The following is an 18567-nucleotide window of genomic DNA, read 5'->3' on the forward strand; positions in this document are numbered from 1 at the left end:
ATTCTATGATTCTGTGATTCTATGATAAATACGTGTTTTACAGCGGTTTTACGACCACAAACATAGACAGTAAATACAATAACAGTATGAGTGTCACAGTTTAGTCCTGGCCCAGCCAGAGTCAGCAGTTAAATGTGAACAGTTGGTCCCTACTCCTTCCCCTCTGGCCTGGTGAAATGGAAATGAGAGAAGACAATTTGTGGGTTGGAAACTAAAACTAAAACAGGTTTAATGAAATAATAATAAAGAAAATGCTATTAATAAGAAAATAATAAAATATATACAAATATATGAAATTGATCCCTCCTTGATCACTATGTCACCACAAATGCTGAACAGGAGGCACAGGGAAAGGTCCTGGGTTGGACTCAGTGGCAGGAAAGAGCAGATTCAGGAACAAACAGATCTGAGATCAGGGGCAAAAAGACACAAGGACCTCATTGAACACTGGCCATTAAAGAAGCGAGCTGACTCTCGTAATCTCCCAGTTTTATCCCAAGTATGACATATATGGGATGGAATCCTCTGTTGGTCAGTTTGTAGTCACGTCCCCTGTCCATCTCACCCTGAAGGTGTGACCCTTTTCCTCCTCTTTCATTTACAGCTCCATCAGCTTGAGGACAGCCTTGGTTTCTATAGGAATAAGGGTAAAAAACGGTCTTCCAGTGTATGACTGCCCCACGTCATCACTCCTAGAGAGAAACACTGTCTAAACAACATGCAGTTGCCTTTCAGAAAATGAAGTTACTTAGATGATACTGAGCTGAAGTTAGAAAACTGATTCTGCTTTAGCTTAAGCCAGAACAATGAGAAAAAGTTTAACCTATAAGCAGGAGGGAATAGGAGTACATGAGCAGTACTATGACTGCTGCTTTGAAAAGCACACATGAGTTATGACTGTCCTTAGCATTTGTGACACCAATTATCTCTACAAATGGTCATCAAAAGTGAAAGGAATGCGGTCCTGTAAATATTATGCACTTCATATTCTAAGAAATAAATGTGCTGAGAATGTGCTTATGAAAAGTAATGTATTTTTGTCCTTTTAATTTAAAAGAGAGCAAAAGATTGTTACTATTGTGAAATATGGGGCATCAGCTTCTGAAGAAAAATCTGAATGTTAAAAAAAATCCACAGCAAAGATCAGAAACATTTATCAGAAGAGTTCATGTTTCTGATAAATATTTAAGTGTGTGAGGCAGAACCACTGAGAACAGTAAATACTTTATAGCTGGCACTTTGTCAAAACTGTAAGTGGCTCTGCCTTCGAATTTTACATCATCACTAAATTTACAGTCATTTGATAAGTGGCACAAGACAAGAATTACTTCTTTCTAAATCTAAACCAAGTAATAAATCTAACATCAGGATTCCTCTTATTGTCCGTTATCGTCTGATGACAATGCCTTTTACCTTCATTGTCTTGACAGAAATATGATATGTAAAATTGTAATGTCACATTACTCAACATGATTTAACACTATCCAGCCCATACCATTTTAATCAATCAAAATTGTCGCTTTTTAGTGTAATGATTTTCTGGTGGATTCTCTGTGTTTAATATGATATATATGTCTTATCAGCAGTTGATTTACTATTTCATTTCAAAGTCTAACAGCTAGAAGGCCATTCTTGCCTCCTTCAGACACCACCGGAATTAGCAAACAAGCATTGTTCCAGGTACTACCAGAGAACTAATTGTTGCGGAAAGCAGCTGGAAGATACAAAATAATTTTTATCACAAACTAAAGAAGCCTGGGAGGAAAAAAAAAAGACAAGTAAATATTGGGAAACAAAAGAATTGAAGAAAATTCCTCACTAAAGAGAATACAGCTCAAGCAGAAACAGTTTTTCTGTCTTCGGTATACTGAGATGGGCATCCCTAATTGGATAATGCAATTGCTGAGCTCCACAACTTGCTTTTAAAACAATCTGAACTGCACAGCAGGTTTCTCTAAGCAAAGAAGCTCTTTTCATTATGTTTCTCTGCATATTATATAGTCTTTTTATTCATTATTCACAGAGATCTACTGCATTTATTTCTTAGACAATTGCAAGAAAAACACTATGTGCTTGTAAAGCTCTTTCAAACACTATCCAATATATGGCTGGAATAACCGATGTGTATTAAAGTATGTCTTTACATTAGGCTGCAGCAAAACACAGATACTTAGTGCTACAAAAGCAAACTAAACAAGCAAATTTAACACAAAAATTTTACTTTGACATTCCCTTGCAGAACACTGGAAAGACTATACACTCATACATGGAAAAATGCACATGCTTAGGTAACAAAGGAATGAGTGGAAATTGTTAGATTTCAAGGCAACACGTTCCTTACAAATATCCTCAGACAGTTAATGTTTGACAATGCATAAGATGTAAAATTTCAGGCGGCAAAATTACTCTAAATTGAATAAATATATGGCAAACAAAAAAAAAAAAAAACGAAAGGAGAGAGACAACAAAATTTTCTTTGCTTCATGTAAGAATTCCAGAGGTTTCAGTCTGTCAATTTTCATTTTTGTTAACTAGAATTAACATGAAAATCTCCATTGAGTCAACTTTCTGCAAGCACAAGCAGGTACCACCCTGCAGGTTGAAGACTGATGACTTGAGTTTTCAAGACTGAGTTCTCACGCCTCTTGGGCACCAGAATCATTACACCTCCACCACATAGACTGCCAGATCAAGGAGAAATGTGCGCCAGACTGCTCTACATCTACTTTCTTCAGAGGACAACTGCATGTTGGACTTCTGGATTTCCAGTGGCACATTTAAAATTAACAATTTTAATTTTAAAATTTAGGTCCAACTAGTGAGGGGCTGAGGGACCAACCTTGTTTCTACTAAAGATAAAAGTGCCTTGGCATCAGCTGAGATGAATTATTTTCATTCTTCAGGAGCAATTAGCCCACTCTTAGTGACAGATAAAGAAACAAAGGTAAGACAAATAGTGTGACAGTGTTCACAGAGACAAGTGACATGACACATTTAAGTTGCTTAACAGATCATGCAGCTTAGGAGAAGACATGAAGGCTCTTTCATCAATTAGTAAATTGGTACATACTCAATGTCCTACTGAGAAACAGAGAAATTAAAACATCATTTTTCCTCTGAAAGAGCAAAAATACTTAGGGATATTTTTTCCCCGAAAGTCATTTTTCATAATAAGAAAACATCTACAATAATTTTGATTTTCAGAGCAGTGTTCCTTGTTTCATAAATTCTTGTAAATATATGCTGTAAGTTACTCAGTGTAGCACACTGCAACATTCTTGAACAATAACTAAAAAAAATAATGGGAGCTGCCAGTAAAGTCCCAGCTGTGTCTTACTGTGCAGTGCAGAAATTCTATATACTTTGACAATGCTTGGAGATCACAGAATTCCCTCACAATCCCCACCTTTTTCCTATTCTCCTTATAAAGAACGACAACCAAAGTGACAAACGCTAATTACAAATTACCAAAATTCTATTTTCCCTTGTGCATGGAAGCTCTACTGGTAATTTTTTAGGTTTTAGTCCTACTTTGTTATGGGAAAACATTTTTCTTCCAGCACAAAGGGACATTATATTAAACACCATTATGCTTTGCCATTTTTTCACTATCCTCAAAATACTCCATGTCAATGGTATTTTTAAAGTTGTCTAACTACTTCCTCTGGCCCTTGTGAATAAACATTTTGACTTCTTCCTGAGGTCTCCAACTTCCCTGCAATGTTGGTGACGGAAAGAAACTCGCCTGTAGTGTCACAGTGGCCTTCAAGTACCACAGACTCAGTTCTCACACACTGGAAGTAAGCAATGTTGAACAAGAATGGCAAGCACCTTATGTACACACCTCTAAATACAAATTCACTTTTTGATAAATATTTTACACCTCTTGCGAGAAACTTTTATACGTGGGAGGAAGCTATATTCAGCTTTAATTGGCTTAGATGTTGGATCATAGAGTAAATGAAGTGGAAGGGCAATACAAGAGGACCATAACAGGAAATACTAGGGAAGTAATAGGTAATTAGAAGAATCACACTGCAAGTGTTGATGTCTGAACTATGTTTGTAGCAATAAATAATAATTTACAGATGCTGCAGGCAAGTATAATTCGTACCTGGACCCCTTTGAGTGTGGGATATTCTTGCGAAGGACATGGAGCATGTCACCGCCCTTCACACTCACCAGAACATGCTGGTTATGACATTGCTATGTGATGCTCAAAAAGTTTGGCCAGCCATGTCTGGAAAGGCAAATATGAAAAAAAATTAATATATAGCATAGGCCTAGGGAGAAGAAGTATCTCCTTCATTAATTGTTTTTTCTCTCATGTTTTTGGATTGAGAGTATTTCAAAGTAGGAGTATTGCAGGAATTTTGCATATATAAATATATTAAAATAAAGTCAATCTGTGTAAAGGAGTATAAGACAAAATCTCATATTGTCTTTAAAAAGGATTAATAGCTTGGGTTTTTATAGGACAATTAGTCAAAAAAACTGGAATTGTATCTGGTGTTCAAGGCAAGGTTGGATGAGGCTTTGAGCAACCTGACCAGTGGAAGATGTCCTTGTCCATGGTGGGGTGGTTGAAACTGGATGATCTTTAAGGTTTCTTCCAACCTAAACCATTCCATGATTCTGTGATCCTATGATTTTAAGTTTACTCCTGTTTCTCAATACACAGCCTGCTGTACTTCTACCCATCCATCACAGAGTAATACTAAAAAAAAAAAAAAAAAAAATAGTGCCAACTTAAGTTAGGAAGAACCTTTACCTGTAACCAGGTTATTTCCGTATTTTCCATAGAGGACTACCTCCAACCTTTTCCAGCATACTTGGGTACACCTGCAGACTTAGCTGAGACACAACTCTGGCCTGGAACAGCAATTCCTACCACAAACCACACTTTGCCATATCTCATGCCATATATCATGCATAATTACTAGATCTGACCAGAGAATGCCAACTCCTTCTGTCTTGATCCTAGGGATAAGTCAACTGCTGGTATCACTCAACATTTGCTCAAGAAAAGGGTCTACTGTAAATTTTGAGTTAAAATGTTTAAGAACTAGAGCAGCTTCCAAAAACACCTACGCCACAGCTCAATACATTGCAATTAGTCTGCAGCACTCAGAACTAAATACACCCACGATGCAATTCAGTACAATACTATCACTCTTTAGAGGACACACTCCCACATCACAATTTCCAAAATACCTTCTACTGTTTAAAGAGGAGAAGATACCGTATGTCATAGCCAGGTTTTCATTAATTGTATGCAAGACATGGTTTCAAGTCTGAAATGTGTTGTGATAATTTAACACACTTCTTCCTTGTTATTATCTCATTGTTATACTCTTCATTTTTGGGGTTATTACTGTTAGTATACTTTCCTTCAGAAACACTTGCTTTGGAAGAGGAGCTTGGCCTAATTTGTAGATGACTTGCAGAGCCTTGTTCACATCTGGAACAAAAAATATACATCAGGAGAAAAACAGATTATTTCCTCAACAAGTGGATAATATTTTTATTACATTAAAAAAAAAAAGAAAGACAGCAGTAGATTTGAATTGCATTTTAATAAACCTTTGGCTCTTTGCCCTTGTGAAGAGCTCAAATAAGCTTAGTTTTTATACTGTTTTTCTAGAATTCTTTGATCCAAGGCTTTTTTCTTACATGGAGCATAATAAAAGTACTTAAAAATGGCTAACGTAATTAAAAGTGTTAGGGCTAGATCTAGCCGACAACCCAGACACAGGCTCCTATACTTATATAAATGGGAAAACAGGATTTTTAAATAATCTATTTGATCTTATCTTTACATCCACCAAAAAACCAGATTGTGTTCTGTGTTACTTCTGGCTGGCAAAAAGACTTCATCTTGCTGTAGTGCAGCCTAAAATGAGTAATACCATTTTAAGTATAAGAAGATGAAGGCATAGTTATTAACCCAGAAGTTCTGATACCATTCTTAAAGTATAATTATGGCAGGGGAAGACTCACATAATTTTCTTTCAAGAGCATCAGTGTAGAGGTAAAGGAGCCTCGTCCTTTGGAAAACTGCTGTTGTAGACCGTTGTTCATGATGACATTTTGCTAAAGTACTGGTTTAAGTTTCTGGCTTTCTCCACATGCCTGAAGATAAGATAAGGCTTAGATTCCTGCAACTAAAGAATCCAAACTCCCTAATAGATGCAACTGAAACTTCTAAGCATTGTTTTTTTCTATTTGACTTAACTCTTGGAATAAGTATGTCCTGAGTCCTTGATGGAGACAAGTATGGGAGGAAAAGGATGCCAGAGGCAACAAGAAAAGCTCTGTAGGTAGGTTAGTGATAAAAGGACGACCTCCTACATGAGGACAAGCTGAGAGAGTTGGTTTTGTTCAGCCTGAAGAAGACAAGGCTCCAATGAGAATGAGATTCCAGTACTGAAAGGAGCCACAGGAAAGCTGGGGATGGGCTCTTTATCAGGGAGTGCAGGGACAGGATGAGGGGGAATGGTTTTGAGCTGAAAGAGGGGAAATTGAGATGAGATCTTAGAAAGAAATATTTTCCTGTGAGTGTGGTGAGACCCTGGTCCAGGTTGCTCAGAGAAGTCATAACTGCCCCATCCCTGGAGGTGTTCAAGGCCAGGTTGGATGGGACTTTGAGCAACCAGATTGAGTGGGAGGTGTCCCTGCCCATGGCAGGGTGTTGGAACTGGATGATCTTTAAGGTCCCTTCCAACCCAAACCTTTCTATGATTCCATGATTTTATGACAAGCAAGCCAAACACCACTTTTGTTCAGAGCATCAGAACATCTTGCAAGCTGCACTGGTACTTCTGCAAGGCTGGAAAGCACCTCATTGTTAGAGCCCTGTACAATGCAGTATTGGGGCTAGCTGAAGGTCATTTAATGGTCCAGTGATATGAAAAAAAGAAAATCAGAATCCTTTCCCCTAAAACCATTGTTCCCGCTGTTGTATGACATCTGCTGATAAGGTGATTGATAAGTAGCTTCAAGATTAACCTGGAAAAATTAGATGAGTATGCAACACTACTTTCTTCAATAACACCGCGTAGGTCAGATAAGTCACTGTATGTCTAGGGCTCAGCAATTCTGCAAGTCAAAATTACCACTAACAGAAAACAATTCTCTATGCAAAGCACTTCAGCTCACACAAATCAAGTGACACAAAGAGGGTTTCACCTACTTAGCCAAGATCAGGTTGATAAACATGACAGGTTGATAACCATGACAGGTTGATATTGGTTTTCAATGTATTCTTCCCTGATAAAATTGGACTGCTGGAAACTGTACAGAAAACAGTTTGCCTTACACTGGGTTATAGGTATCCAGGCTACTTGCTAAGGTCATATGCAAGTTCATGACCCATACCTCAACACATGCAACTCTCATTTCTTTAGACAACGTAATGATAATATTTCTTCAAAGGCACACAGGCTAGAAGATATTTCCAAAAAGGGGATAAGACCACAGCCTCATATGATTTGGTTATCTGTATCTGTAAAGACACAGATTCCACTGAATTAAACAATAACTAATCTTATCAGCAAAGAAACAAAACCCATATACCTCAATAAAACCTATATTCCCATATACCCTTCATTCTTCAAAAAGTGAAAATAAATTCTGCATCAACAGGTAACAGAGCATAACATAAACTCTGCAAATATCTAAAACAATACACAAGTTGTTTTATGCAAAATGGATTACACAGAAGGGTGGTAAATGTAGTGCAGGCAATTGTAAGTGTCCGTCCGGCTACCTTTCCATTAATACAATACAGTATCATACAATATCTTTTATTTTCTCTGCTTACATTGAATAAAAATGAATAGTGGACAATGACTGCTTGGTACATACACCACGGCACTGATTCCACAGTACGACATCCAGCAGGCACTTCTGAGCATTCTCCTTTCAGTAAATTAGGCTTTTATTGAATTATAACACAGCTGCTCTTGCAGCTGTCTTCAGCTCAAAATGATATAGAAACATAAATGAAATACTAACAGACACCACTCCATCAGAAAGCTACTTCTTAAGTATAAAATCACGCTATCACTAACTTATTATAACTCGATAGATTTTTAAATTCTTTTTTTTTACATTTCTAACTCATTCAGAAACTTATACAGAAAAGTGGTAAGGTAGATAGCGTACAAGTATGCAAAGCAAGAGCCTATATGAACTATTTTATTTCCTTGCTACAAAGCACTTCATAAAATCACTGGTCAGGCATACAGATGTAAACTCACAGACTTTAAAAAAAGCTTGAAAAATCTGATTACCTAATAGATAGTGATTTGGCTTCAGGCTTTATTTAGGTGTTGGTAGAGAGTGAGAAGGAAAAAGAGAGGCTTGAGCTTGTTCTGGTCCACATTTTGTATACACGGAATTAATTTGCTCTACATAGCTGCTGAAAACTGATCTGAGTTCTTGTAATTTTTAGCCTGCAAATAATGGAACTAGACCCTACTTAAAAAAGTGTAACTCCATTGACTTCAATGCCAGTAATGTTTCAGAGAAGTACATGCACGTTGTCTAGTAAAATTTTGCTTATGATTGCATCGAACCAGTCTGTCATATCTGCTCAAATTTGTTAAAAAATGCTCATTGCAAGTGATAAAGAATTAATGTTGGTGTATGCCATCAGAAGAAGATAAGGTTTAGCTTTAAGCATGGCTATCTTCTGGTGGTAAGCTGGGACATTCAAGCAGAAATTGTGAATTCAACTGTTTTTACACTACTTATGAATGCAACATACTCCGCATGTGTTACCTTCTTGAATTCATGTCGAGCAGGAGGCACCCTATGCAGAAAAATGAGAAGGTATTAGGTTTAATTATTGGACTTTAGCCAAAGCAAAGTCATAATTACTTTAATTAGATAGGTCAAACTAAGTCATATTAATTTCAATATTACATAATGAACAATGCATGTGTTCAGAGTAGGATACATCCTGCACTAGGGCTTTCTGATCAGGGACTGGGGAAAATGCTGGAAGAATGGAGGTATAAGGAAGGTGACCTCAATCTGTACACCAGTGCTACTCTAATGCTTTTTCATGTTTGAAACCAGTAAAAGCAATAAATTCCTTAGCCTAGCAATTATTCTATGTTTTAAGAGTCTAAGGAAACTACCATATTTTCTCAATTTGGTGAGTCATAAAAAAACTCAGCACAGCTTCCACAGTCATGCACCATGCTTGGAAGAAGGAAGAAAGACAAAAATTCCAACTTTTGAAATATTTTTGTTTTCTTGCTTCTTATCACAATGTTTATATCCCATTTATTTCAGTTATTTTGGAGGTCTCGGAAAAGCATGCATTGGTTAAAAACTTATTTGAACCTTTCTTTGAATACACTGCCACTGTATTTTCCACATCACAGGAGTTTCTGGCAAAGTCAAAAGGTGCAGCCTAGTTGTTGCTGCACACTGTGGTCCCCATTTCCTTGACAAATGAGCTCGTGATGCATCACTTGATAGAAATACACCATCAAAGAGTGCATTCAAGGATTGTTTCTGAAGTGTTGGCATATGCTAGCTATAAGCAGCAAGTTTATTGCTTTTCCGGCAATGTGCATAGAACATCTTGTCATGATGATATGATAAACCCTTACCACTGCCAAATTAATGAAAACAGACACACGTAATATACAAAGCAATTCTCTATATTCCTCAGACTAAATTTTTGTGCAAAAGAGCTATAGCTTAATATAAAAAAGGTTGGGTTTTTTTTTATTAAAAAGTGCTTGCTTTAACTACAAAAACTAAAAAATTAGTAACGTAAAATCAGAAAAGACCTGCAAACTTCCAGGCTGAGACATCAGTAACACCAGGGATTGATGGTGCACTGTGGACAATGATTTTGTGACCAGAACACCCAAAAGGTAATGGTGACTTCCAGCAGTCATTTTCAGCACTGTTTATTGCTGACCAGACTCCCTTCTGAAATCCATGGAAGTTTTGCTGAAATATTGAAAGCATATCTGGATGACTGCTGACTGCTTTGGGAAACACTGACCACGTTGCAACAGCCAGCAGTACTGGGAGCAGAATCTGGAAAAGTCGAGGGTCCTGTAGCAAAAACAGAAGCGTGCCAAGGGGTTGTGCTAATCACATGGGTTACAGTCCTGACCTTATAATAATTAAAAATTGATGTTTAGAGCATATTACAGCTGTGCAACCATATTTAATCCTACTGATTTCATAGAAAGAAGGAAGTTGCATCAAAAGGTCACAGTCTAATACCATGACCGTATATTTACTCCTTATTCCCACAGTGAAAATGTCTACATTTCAAAAGAGCAAACCAATAATTACTTATTATGAAAGTATTTTAGTCAATACCTAATTTCTTAGTATTGATTACTATTCAGACATTTAAAATGTACCCTACACACCAACAATATGTTTATCATACTATTCTTCTTACTTGTAAGTATTAAAGATATTGATTAAAGGCAGTGGTCTAAAATGCCAAACATTGCATTTATTTTAATACAAATAAATTTTATTTAGCTGTCTCAAAAATAGAATTTAATTAGTAACTAATTTAAACACTCAACAGCTAGAGAAATGTTGGTGAAACAATGCAGATTTCTGTTACAAAAAGCATTGTTGTTGGCTGGATTAGACGTTATGAAGTCTGATTTATGTTTCAGTGGTACATTACAGGAAGAGAAAAGAGTGAGGGGTTTCTTTCCATTTGTTTTCCTTGGGTGGAAAGTTTCTTAATGACAAACTTTCAAAGAAATTATGAAGACACATTTAATTAAGAGGTTCCTTGAGCATCTAGTTTTAGATTACTGGCACCCTGCTATATATATCTCTCTTGTAATTCATTATGATGTGAGGCAGGTACTCAGAAAACTGCAATCACAAACTCGGCTCAGTGAATGAAGCTGAAAATTAATGGATGTTTGAAGGAAGTAAGAAAAGGTGGCCAAGAAGGCCCGTGGCATCCTGGCCTGCATCACTAATAGCCTGGCCAGCAGCACTTGGGGATGTAAACCTTCCCCTGTACTCAGCACTGGTGAGGCTGCATCCCAAACACTGTGTTCAGTTTTGGGGCCTCTCACTACAAGAAGATAAGGAAATGCTGGAGTGTGTCCAGAGAAGAGCAACAAAGCTGGTGAAGGATTTACAGCACAAGCCTTACGATGAGAGGCTGAGGGAGCTGAGGTTGTTTAGCCTAGGGAAAAGGAGACTGAGAGGAGACTGTATTGCTCTCTACAACCACCTGAAAGCAGGTTGTAGTGAGGTGGGGTTGGTCTCTTCTCCCTGGTAGCCAGTGACCCAACAATGCGAAATGGACTCAAGATGCACCAGGAAAAATTTAGATTGGAAATTATGAGGAACTTCATTATTGGAAGGGTTGTCAGGCATTGGAAGAGGCTGCCCAGGCAATAGGTTGAGTCACCATCCTTGGAGGTGTTTAAAAGAGGAATAGATGTCATACCTGGGGACATGGTTCAGTGGTCTGCTTAGCAAGGCTAGATGAATGGTTGGACTCGATGATCTTAAAGATCTTTTCCAATTGAAAAAAAAATCTGTGATTCTATTATTTTAGTTCAAATAGACATGAGAATACCTTTGTAAGTACTGTGTCAGTGCATTGATGTCAAAGAGTCAAAAATTAAAACAATAAAAAGACATAAATCTTGTTTTTAAATGTTAGAGGCCACAGTGAATTAGTTTGAATATTTAGTCCTCACAAAAGCATCATCACCCTATTTTCTGAGTAAAACTATGTCATCATCCTCTGAAACACACGAATCACCTAGATTTTTCTAGCTGCTTTTTGAGGCTTGAGTCTACTTCTCACTATATTGACCATTTATTTTTTCTGTCTCAGTTGGTGAGTACAGAAAGCACTTGGCTTATACATCTCAGCAACCAGTTAAGAAAAGTCTGTATCCTAAATTTTATCTTCCTTAATTCCCTTGCTGAGACTATCTGAATCTATGAAAGAATGTCCTCAGAGGAGGTTCCTCAGGTGACAAAATTTCAGAGCAAATATGCATGCTTATTCTCTGCAGAATAGTGCCAAAAGTTTATACTAGGAATAAAAAATAGAATAAATGTTCAGAAATTTATGACGTTGACATGTGTATAACATAATTGTTTGAAGTTCTCACCTGCTTCAATTATTGCGCAAAAATGTTCTGATGTTTTAAAATATCTTTCAGTCATTACGAACAATTATTGAACTTTCTTCTGCTGCCAAATACTTGCTACCTTTGTATGTACCTACAGACATAATTAACAGCATTAGTCAACAATTCTGGTTTGTACGCTCTGTGTAGACATGAGTTCTACGTAAAAAAAAAAATTAATAAGATGTACCTTTTAGCTGGAGATATGTAAAATATAAGTAAAAACGTCAGTCTCTATTCCATAAGAACAAACCAGAAAAAATACAGACTGCACAGTAGAAGTCTACCTTCAGTAGAAAACTGCGCACATGCTACTCAGTTTTATGTACTTATTCTGATGTTCTTCTATTAGAAATGAATGGTACATGGGTTTTAAAAAAAAAACCTTTACATTAAAAATAAAGGTAAGTATGAATTCCTAAGCCCTGAAAGTCACCATAAATTTAAAAGCTGTATGTGCTTATGGGTATGCTGTCTTTATGTGAGGTTAGCAAGACAGGTCTTACATCAACTCTTCCAAATCCAAGAAGCTATATACAAAGCCTAAGCTATAAACATTTATTTCTTTAAATACATATATATATGCAAAACCAAACATGACTTATGATTGCAGGTGATGCTCTACAATACTTTGCTTTGCAGTAGAATATATATGAAGTTCTACGTTTTCCATATTTTAGTGATATTTATGCTTTATAAAACATGCCAGTCTATCTTTATCCAGAAAAAAGGCACAAAAAGGATACACAGAGCAAGTCAAAGCACAAGCTACAAACACAGAGAAACAAATGTAGCTATCCAAGATTCATTTAAGGCTAAATCAGAACCCCTTCTCCAGTTAATCAATAGCTTTGAAGAGGCTCCAATGAAACCTGCCAACTGTGCTGGTTATATAGTTTTACCTTTTAACACTGTACAAACAGGAACCTAAATCAATAAGCAATTCATAAAGACACTAAAAGTAACGAACTATGGACATTACTAAGTAGGTCTTTGAATAGTAGCTTAAAATACTATCAGATTAGGAGTCTACAGAGTTATCAAGTACCCCTCTTTTTTAACTATTCAGCCTACCTTATCTATTCATGTCAGGTATTCTTTGTAGCCAGAAAACGTACTTTTTATCTTTAAAAGGAACGTCTGGTCCTATTAGTTTAAAAAGCTGTGAATAAACCAAAGACAAGGTTTGGGGGAAACGTGCCATATATAGGATAAGGAAGAGAGAAGGAGCCATTCATTTCGAAGCAGAAGCAGCCTTTCCATTTATTTTAGGTCAGGTCTTTTAAATGATGTTTTTTCTAATTCTTCCTGAGTTAGAGCTCTACCAATGTGCCTTTTGTGACTGCAACGGTCTTCAGCAGACAGAGACACAGAACAGAGTATGGGGAAAACAGTTTTTATGTGTGGTATGGGTCAGAGAGTAAAACAAAAGCTGAAGAAAGCAATTCCAGTCCATTGCAGACTCCAGTATTTATACAAAAGATTAAAAACTAGGGTCTGCTTGTCTGCTGCTGGGCAGAGGGAAACCCTACTGGTCAGCTGCCTCATTTGTCATTTTTCACACAGTCTTTTTAGCAAAGGAAATCAAGAATTTTCACTAGGCACCAGGGAGAGCTGAAGAATTTAATAAAAACATTGACATTAACTGCAAAGGTTAATTAAATATTTTTTTAACAGTAACAACAGTTCAAACAAAGTGCTTCTTACTTTCACCAGCTATACACAAATATATTTCACACTGTAAAAACATTCTACACAATCACCGCCAGTCAGGGAAATTCCACAATAATGTAGCAGGTATTTTTACTACAGGTGAATGACCATGACTACTGCATTTTGTGAGGAGCTCAAAACTTACTGAGTTCATAAAAAGAATCTAAGTTCACAAAGAGAATTGGTCAAGTTATTATTACAAGTAAATACAATAGTAAGTCTGTCTTATTACAAAGCAAACCATTCTTGACTATACATATCAATATATATAACATAAATATCATAGACAGATGGACTAGATGATTGTTGTATGTCCTTTCCAGATAAACTGAACTATTTATTCTATTCTATTCTATTCTATTCTATTCTATTCTATTCTATTCTACTCTGTTTTACTCCATTCTGTTCTGTTCTATTCTATTGTCAAGGGTTGGAACAAGCTTCCAAACAAAAGTGGTAGAGTCCCCATCCCTCGAAGTGTTCAAAGAACGTGTATAAGTGGTGTTTTGGGACATGGTTCAGTAGGCCGTTGATTATCTTAAAGTCTTTTTCAACCTTTATGATTCTATTCTATTCTTTTCTATTCTGTTCTGCTCTATCCTATCCTATTCTATCACTAATTAGTAATGATAGACATAAACAATGATAGGCATAAACACATACCTACAGGACCTTCACAAACATCACTTTATTTCTTTTGCTTTTTGTTGCTGCCAATTCATATCTGGCCAGGTAAACCAGCTGATGCTTTTATCTGGCATACAGAAATTAAAAGAAAGGAAAAAAATAAGATTTGTGAATACAAAAAATCACAAAACTCACATTTTACAGATAAGATTGCCTAGTTCAGCTATAAACACCGTCACATTTACGAATAGCAAGAATTGACCAAAGCTAAAGGAAAATAGAAACACTCTGTGAAATAAAAATAATGTGATTCAGACACAGCTGAAAAGGACAGTCACCACTTAATAGAAACAAACATTGGCTCATCTATCTTGGTCTTTCTGCACTGCTTTCTTCTACAGTAATATATCTATTTCTCTTCTCACTGTTTATATAACAAAATCTGTCTGAAAAAGGAAAATTTACCTTTTTGTGTTAGGAATAGGAAAGAAATGCTCCTTTTCCCCACTATTCTCCCAGACATTAATCTTACTCAATGAATAACAGGACAGAACAATCAGCAGAACAAATCTTTTTTCTGAAAACCTGTGCAAACCGAAGCTCTTCTGAAACTTTATTTCTGCGCATTCATCTCCTGAAGAATGAGATTTTAGCAGGACTTTTATGCACAGATGATACTGAAGTGAAACATTTGCTTAAGAAACACAGACAGAGTATTTCAGCAACTCTTTCATGCAAAGGCTCCCCTGGAAGTTGGGAGCTTGGAGCAAGTCCTGGAAATTTGCTCCCGCACTGAGAAAAAAACAAATAGAAACGCTGACAAAAAATATTTGGAGGTGGATGTGAGTCTTGAGGCTAGGTTTTCCTGTGGTCTAGTATGTGTTACATTTATCTAGGAGTGGAGAGTCAATAAAACTCCTTCCCCTCTTCACAGCTGCCTACTGAATCTGTAGAGACTGAACGACCTCTCCTTCTCATTTCTTTGAAGATGGCCAAGGTATTAAAACACGATTATGGAAGACAAAAAATGGGGGAAACTGAGAGATGAAATGCTACTGTATAAACTTTGCTCCTTAAAGAACAGTATCAGTGATGTTTCCTATTTCTCACCTTTTTCGGTAGATTAATTTTACAAACATTTCAACATGGTAAACAACTCCGTGCAGGCTGCATTCTAGATTTCGTGAAAGAAACCCACTATGAGTTACGCTGCATTAAGAAAGTAAGCATAAAGAAGTCACTATAGGATTTTTTTTAATATGTATAATTTAATTACACAAGTCTACATATACTGAGGAAATAGAGACAATCTCCTGCATTTCAGGATTCAGCTGTGACACTCTAAGTGGATTCAGATGTGTAAATTAGTGAAACAAAAAAAAATATTTAAGTATGCGAGAAAGCTAGTGAACAATCCTTATTTGACAGTGTCTTACCTCAGGAGGAAGAATTAATAGTAGTGGTCGGGGCCTTTGAAATGTGTCAAGAAGAAAAACAGCTGAAGAGTCTCCTCAAATATGGTGGACAGCCTGAATGTGGGAAAGCTACTGAAGTCCACCCAAAACAACCAGAGACCAAAAACTAAGTCTTAATTGTTGAGATATTGCAATGAAATATTATTTACTTCTATGCTTTTAACACCAGTTTCACTGAATCCGGTTCTCTGATAGTTGGATCAGTGTTATGACAGTTCCAAAGGTGCACCTTATGTGAACCAGCAACGTGCCCTTGCTGCAAAGAAGGTGAATGCTATCCTAGGATGCACCAGGAGAAGCGTTGCCAGCTGTTGGAGGGAGGGGATCCTTCCCCTCTGCTCAGCACTGGTGTGGCCACACCTGGAGCCTGTGTCCAGTTCTGGGCTTCCCAGTAGAAGAGAGGCATGGATATACTGGAGAGAGTCTAATGAAGGGCCAGCAAGCTGATTAATAGACCAGAGCATCTCTCCTGTGAGAACAGACTGACAGCACTGGAACTGTTCAGCCCGGAGAAGAGGATGTTTGGGGAGATTTTATCCATGTGTGTAAACACCTGAAAGAAAGGTGTATGAGGATGGAGCTAGGCAGTGCTATCAGCTGTGCCCAGTGACAGTGTAAGAGGCAATGGGCACACACTAAAACACAAAGGATTCCATTTGAACTTCAGGAAATGCTTTTTCACTGTAAGGGTGACCAAGCACTGGCAAAGGTTGCACAGAGAGATGGTTGAATCTCCATCCCTAGTGACATCTGGACATTGTCCTGGGCAATGCGCTGTAGCTGTCTCTGCTTGAGCAGAGGGGCTGGACAAGATGATGTCCAGAGATCCTGTCCCACCTCAGCCATCCTGTGATTCTGAGAAATGTTGTCAAATTCAGTTTCAACACTTATTTCTAATAATCCAACAAAAAAAATCCTGGGAGGGAATTCAATGGCTCTACAGAAGCAGGTAGAAAAGGAAGGAACTTGCAGGAAAATCCTAAACTAGTTTTAATTGCTGATGGCAACTTCAATGTCTCATCCATTTAGAGATCCATAAAGCACTTTGTCAAGTCATGATCTCACCTAAAAAGAAAAGACAGTAAATTCTTCTGTTCTAAATTCAGCAAGTCAAATGTCTGTGGAAAGGGTACAAGGATGGCATCACGTAAGTACAGAGCCCCCAAAGGCTGCAGTCATCAAAAAAGCAAGGGTTTTTTTGTGAGAAATATACCTTTAAAAAAACACTTGATGGAAAACACAAGCATCTTCTGAGTAGAAATTTAATTCACTGACAACAAACCTGAGATTTACCAGATACCTTATAATAATAGACTCAATCATTCTAAATGTTTCTTGCTATTTATCAACAAACTAAAAAGTCACATTACCAGACTCACTTTAATTATCTAAGTACACTTTTATATTTTGATATACTACCTCACCCTCTCCCTCAAATATTTATTATACATCAGTCAGTTTGGCTGCATTGTACGCAGAACACAAGGAAAGATTCACAAATATTCAAACATTTGTTTCATATAAAAATACACTGTACATTGGGAGAGGTATTTGTATTATTTTCTCAGGATGCCATGGTTCTTTCAATTATAGCTCTTATGAATTTATGTGTCTCATTATAAAGTCATTCTGATGGAGTAGTCATTAGCTGTTTCTTCAGAGGAGAACAACTGTGACCTAAAAAAGGCAAGCTGTAGAAAATAATTTCAGTTTTTAATATATATTCAAATGCTTTATTTACAAGCAATGCTTCTATTTAGCTATTAACCAATCTCCTTGAATTCGACTATTTTCAAAAGATTGACCTAATCCTGATTGTCTAGGTCTGATTAAATCATGACATGATCCTTGTAACTTGGCAAGTACATCAATAATTTTACATCTGGCATTACACATCAGCTACATATTGAGGAAATGAAAAAAAATTTTTGGTTTCTTTACTGTGCCTCATTAGTCATCATGTGGTGATGCATGCATTACCAAGTGCTTGCTGCCTGCAGCTCCCATGACAGTTAGAAATCCAACAATCTCAGAAAATTAATGAATTACTTGCTGCAGCACTGATTATCTTATGGAAAAGCTAATAAGATTATTAGTTCTACTGAAAAGAGTAATTATAAATCAATATATGCACCATCAGTGATAATATTAACTTAAACTACGTTAGACGAACCTGTTGAAGAAACAATTAGTGTAGGGGTAACCTTCAAGTGTTATGAGTACTCCATCAACCTTAAAATCACTGCACAGAAGGCAGAAACAGTCTTTTTTGCCAAATCTATGTCCACAGATGTTTTTCAACCAGAGATCAGAAAATGCTACATGCTCAAAAATCACCCAATAAATTGAGTTGGATGGATTTGATGAAGTTTTGATGAACTCACAGAAGACTATTTACTTTAATTAACAACCTAGGGTCTGGAGTTACCGAAGTCAAAGGTTGCATTCCAAGGTGTAAATCAAAAGGCTTATAACAGATTTTTATTTGCAGATTGCACAGTCAACTGAGAAATTTCCAATCTAAATAGTTAACTTTTACATCTAATGTGTAGGTCAGAGGGTTTGTAAGCACAAGGGAGTGTCATCTG

The 18567-nt window shown here is 36.9% G+C and overlaps 1 long non-coding RNA gene across 1 annotated transcript; it reads right to left on the minus strand.

Moving 5' to 3' along the window:
• Window positions 1-4749: 4749 nt before the first annotated feature.
• Window positions 4750-17249, minus strand: LOC128850332 (uncharacterized). Its single transcript, XR_008447647.1, has 5 exons — window positions 15941-17249; window positions 14541-14631; window positions 12147-12258; window positions 8785-8815; window positions 4750-5461 (listed from the first exon to the last, which is right to left on the minus strand). It is a non-coding gene; the product is annotated as an uncharacterized LOC128850332 (long non-coding RNA).
• Between the last annotated feature and the right edge of the window lie 1318 nt (window positions 17250-18567).

Source organism: Cuculus canorus, chromosome Z (genome assembly GCF_017976375.1).
Source record: "Cuculus canorus isolate bCucCan1 chromosome Z, bCucCan1.pri, whole genome shotgun sequence".
NCBI classification, from domain to species: Eukaryota; Metazoa; Chordata; class Aves; order Cuculiformes; family Cuculidae; genus Cuculus; species Cuculus canorus.